We start from the raw sequence: 5,748 nt of genomic DNA on the forward strand, positions 1-5,748 counted from the left end.
CATACATGTAAAAACAATTTCAATGTAATTACAATTGCTATATAGTTACTAGCTGTTTATTTTGTTTTTTCCCCCTTATGGCGCTAAGTTAAACATTTCTCTGTATTGTACAATTTTTTTTTAATTTCAAATGTTTTGCATAGTACATTTTTTTTGAAGCGCATTTAATGCGTAATGCAAAACATAAAGAACATTGTTTAGAGTTACGTTGCGCTAAGCCAAAATGCAAGAAAGCCTTATATATTAATTTGAAAAACAAAAACAGAACAACAAAAAACAAAAACAAATAAAAGAAAATAAAAAGTACATATATATAATTGATAAAATTCATAAATTGATGAATGATGGAAGAATAACTTTTTTTGTGGTGAGCCGTTTGTACATTTAAAAGCAAAATAATATCTTTAGCTGCTTTGTGGTTTTACAGAAATATGTACTTATTGCAACCAAGACACATACACACACACACACAGATACATACATACACATAGCCATATAATGAATCTTAAATACAGCTTATACATTTATATACGAATATAGCTAGTTATATATTTAAATGAGGACGAATAACGAACTAGCAGGCGAAATTAGCGCAAAGGAATTTAATACACAAAACAAAAACTTTGTTTTCTACTTTTTGTAAGGCAATTTTGCAGGCGTTCCTAAATGTTTTTGTTTGTTTATGCGCAACAATCAAAATAAAAAAAACTACACACACACAACAACAACAAAAACAACACGAACATGTATAAGCACTGAACAATTAAAAGTAACATTGTAAGTGTTGTTACTGATTTGCCATGTTTCTTAATGTGCTTTTATTAAAAAGTAAATAAATTTGTAACAGCTTTTAAGCACACAACACCACACACACACACACACACACACACACACAGCAGCCATAAAAATTACACATGTTTTATACATACATATGGATTGTGTCAGCTATTTGTATCATTTGTATAGTTTATCCTTGTTGAGTTGAAGAGTGCAGTAATCAAAAGAAAACAAACACTGGGTAGAAGTTCAGGCAGTGGAGCTGTCAAGAATGTTGCCCCTAAATAATAAGTCCATTGAAATATATGTACCAGAGGCAATCGATTAGATGTTAATGATTTATTGTGTTAAAACCCTAACGTATTTGAGACAGTGTTTAGAGATCTTTCAGATAACTCAGTCACAGACTAACTGTGCTGTAAGAATGCTCTACAAGAGCCGTCAGTTGTATATACTATATAGCTATAGCTTCAACAGTTTCAAGGGGGCGGGCAACATGGAGTACCAGTATGGGAATAGAAAATATACAAAGTACTTGCCCTACTTACTATTTTGAAGATCTTTCAAATGTTCTACACACTCTGTACTGCACTCTATACTGTAGAATGCCTGACTAGATTTTTATTTGATATATATATGTACAGACATACCTACAAAAAGTGGGTTTATGTAATGCATATACTACATACATATTTGTTCCAAATAAATTATGCTTATTACGATTATAGAACGTATAGTTGTGTTTGATTATTTGAGTTATTGATTTGCTGCAACAACTACAACACACACAAATAAAAGATATGTATACATACATATATATTAAATATGCATTATACATGAAACTAATTACAATGCCAATTTTTAAGCTTGCATATAAATTTATACATTTTTTATATACATATAAAGATATTTTTTAGAAACTATTATTAAATGTATATGGAAATGGAAATGGAAAGAAAAGAAAAAACAAGAAACGTAATAACGTTTAATACAAGAAAAAAATGCTTAAAGAAATATAAACAGATATGTGCCATAGGCGCGGCGTGACAAACAAACTTAAACATTGCTAAATAAATGTACTACAAATTTATATGAATAAGTTATATACTAATGAATCAAAAAGCTAAACAAAGAAATGAGAAGAAGGAAAAGGAAAAGGCAGGCAGGTGAAAGCAAAACTATTTCTGGGTGGCAAGCAACACCGACAAATGTTCTCCTCAAAGCATTTTTGCTGGAACAGCAGTAGTCTCTCGAGAAACACACACAATTGAAGTAAATCAAATATCAAATGCAATAAACAATGTGCTAAATATCAATAAATATGCAGCAATCCTAATAAAGTTTATAAATATAAAAAAGAGCCATTAAGCGAGAAAATGCTTTTTTCAAATACAGCCACAGCAGCCACAGACACAACACAAAGACTTCGAAAACATTTAAAAATGAAAGCGTTATTACTTGTAATTGTAATGTAAACCTAAATGATTATGCATAATAACTACAAATTTACAAAAAACGAAAGAAGAACTACAACCACAACAACTACAACTAATTTATTAATAAACACATAAACTAAAACAAAGGGAAAACAAAACAAAACAAAACAAAAGAAGGGAAAGAAATGAAATGAATGGAAGGAAAAACAAAAGATTTTTTGCTGGTTTATATAGTGAACAATGTTGCCATTTGATAAGGTTTTTCCCCCCAAGACATTTGATACTAAACTATATATACATACATACACACACATATGTATGTATATGCATATACATGTACTTTATATTCCGATTTAAATGGAATTTTTTGTAATTTTTATAGAAACATTAAAAGCACATGCAAAACAAAACGAAAACAAAAGCTACATAAAAACAAACAAACAAACTGTGCGAGCAAGTGTTATAAAAAAATATAAAAAAAAACTATGAGAAATAAAATCGACAAATGCCTAAAATCCCAAACAAAAACAATGCGAATAAATTCAATGTGTTCGCCTTTTATTTTCGTATCGGGGCTAATCAAAGCAAATGAGCGCCTCACCTCATACTAAGTGCTTGTGGTTACTATTGGTTGATCTATTTTATTTATTTATAAACCCTATCCTAGCGTTATATGTTATCACATATTTTTTTCTAATTTAATTACAAATTTAACTTTTTTTATTTGACATTAAACATAAGAAATTTTTAATATATATTTTTTTTTGGTATTTTTATTAATTTTTATTATATTTTATTAATTAATTCGTTATTATTATATTTATTTTTATAATTATATTTTGTTTCAAATCTTTTCTTATTTTATGTTATTTATTTTATTTTAAAGCCACTCTTTATTTTTAAGATAGGGTTGGTGTCGAAAGTGATTTGCCTTTCATTTACTTATAGGGGCTGGGGTAAATAAATCCATTGGAATTTTATTTAATAAGGAGTATTTGTTGCCATTTTTAAGAATAGCTCGGCCAACCGATTTGTATAGTAGTCCACTGAATGCCGAAAAAGGCAGATCTAGACTTTAGACAGGGATGGCATAAAACATCCCAACCAAGCTCCCTGAGTTTCCGGAGATTCAATACTGATGTACATATGTATGTACAAGTATGTGGTCTGGCATTGTCCTGGTTAAAAATAAATCCAATTCTGGCACTTATTGGTGATCTATAATAAATTCACGTCGAATTTTCGGGAATGACGAAACCAAAATAATTAGCTGAGACAGTTTCGAGGCCATATACAAGTACATTGTATAAAATTTCAGTCGCTTTTGCTGTATATTCGACTTCATTGCTAAAAAAATTAAATTATAGTGGCTTATGTATCGAATTTTTTTAATATTGCCCAATAAGCCCAAGCATTTATTAAAATATTCCTGTATTAAGGTTGACCACGTCTTTTTATACCCTGTACCCGTAGGGTAAAAAGGGTATATTAGGTTTGTGCAAAGTATGTAACATACAGAAGGAAGCATCTCCGACCCCATAAAGTATATATATTCTTGATCAGCATGATGAGAGAAATCGATCTAGACATGCCCGTCCGTCTGTCCGTCCGTCTGTCCGTCTGGATGAACGCAAGGATCTCAGAAACTATAAAAGCTAGAATAACCAAAGTTGGCACCCAGATTCTCCTAGGTCCGAGTAAGGACGAGTTTATTTTATTTTTTTTAATTTCCCCCCCCCTTCCCCCGCTACAGAATTTCGCCAATAGCGTCCACATTTCAAATGCTACCTAAACCAAACTTTGCACACATAATTTCTATATATTTATCTACTGTTGTTTAAAATTTTATCAAATTCGGTCAATTCTAAGAAAAGTTATTAGCGAAACAAATTCTCGCCAGTACAACCCCCACAAACTGCCGCAACAAGTTCGCTCTTCTTCTTCCTCTTTTTGCTGCTGCTATGGGCGCATATAACTCAGTGACGGAAGTTTACCTGGGTACAGGGTATTACACTGTCGGGCTTGCTCGACTGTAGCGTTCTCTCTTGTTTAATATTACCAGACTCCAACTCAGTTGTGGTTAACTATAAAGTTGTGGTTAAAGGTTGTAATGCCAAGAGGGAACAATTCTTTTAGCTTTTCCATAAAAACGTTAACTGATGCCCTAATGCCGAGAGGATTTAGTTATTCGGAAGAATTTGAATATATATTTGAGTATATATACTTCACCTGAAGTACTATAAATGGTATAAGTATTATGTGGAACAATTAGTTTAATAGGGGAAAACAACTGTTACCGAGTAGATAAAGCCGTATCCGTCTGTGGTCTCTAACCATATGGATTCTTGCATTCATACAGATCGACCGAATAGGAATATGTGTTTAAATATATAGCGGGGGATACTAACGATTGTTTGGATAAAAGTTACTTAAGATTGGAAATTTGTAGACTGATTCGGGAATTGATGTCTTTAAGAATAGATGTAGAGCCAAACCTTAAGTTAAATACTAGATTTTGTAAGAAACGACTTAGTTGAAAATGCATTTAAATTGAACTATTGATGAAAACATTGGAACTATGTTATATTTTTTAATGATACTAGACTACTTTATAAGTTTTTAAAGGATAGACCGCTTCGTAAGTATTTTAGGAAGTCAGTCAGAAGGAATGTAAACCAAATATTTAGCATGATAGGGTTTGGCGTTTTCATGGAACTGTGGCATATGATGGTCTTGATGAGGGATTCCCTGCCCTCGGGGCCAATTTAGATTATTGAAGCGAACCACAGATCGTGCTAGGCGGTCGCTCTAGCTGGAAGCACCTTGGCAAACACCAATTGAACTTCGACACGTCTGCAGTCGCCTGGACAGCCCTTCTTTGCACAAGGACCCACACACACACACTCTTCATGGTTCATTGGGAGCCCCAGCCCGCAGCGAACTATAATATTTATTTGCTTATGGGATAGGCGGGAGCTGACGAGATGAAGAGTGTTCGACCATATGTATGTGGCAAATGGTTAATGCGCATGCAGCGCACGCACCTGACCCCTTCCTCCCACACCCTCGCCCTGACGCGCCCCATTCATTTGTGCAGTTGCTGGTGAGGTCGCAGTGTCCGGCCGTTCTGGACCTCAACTCGTTTTCACTTTCCCTGCCAACCATGGTGCCATGTGCTGCCAAATGAGGAACTGGGGAGCCACTGAGTCCAGTTACGTGGTGGGGCATTGTGTCGCAACAAATGCGCCGCACAATGGGCTAAGGCCGACCAGAATGGGGCCATTTATGCAACAATATTTATTCCATAATTTAAACTATTATTGTTCAATTAAAATTTAGTTAGTTAGATTAAAATACTTCCGTTCAAAATAATTTAATTTAATTTTTTTTTCAATTGGTTGATTTTTTGACTTTTTGGGTTGCAGCGCTATACTTGTAGTGGAGAATTTTCTCTTTTGCGTTTCTTGTCTAAAACAGCGAACCAGTTGATTCGAGGAGTTTCCTCCGTTGCTTCCAATCCTGTATAGTTAAAAAA

This window comes from Scaptodrosophila lebanonensis, unplaced genomic scaffold (genome assembly GCF_003285725.1).
Source record: "Scaptodrosophila lebanonensis strain 11010-0011.00,11010-0021.00 unplaced genomic scaffold, SlebRS2 tig00000159-arrow-arrow-pilon, whole genome shotgun sequence".
In the NCBI taxonomy this organism is placed as follows: Eukaryota; Metazoa; Arthropoda; class Insecta; order Diptera; family Drosophilidae; genus Scaptodrosophila; species Scaptodrosophila lebanonensis.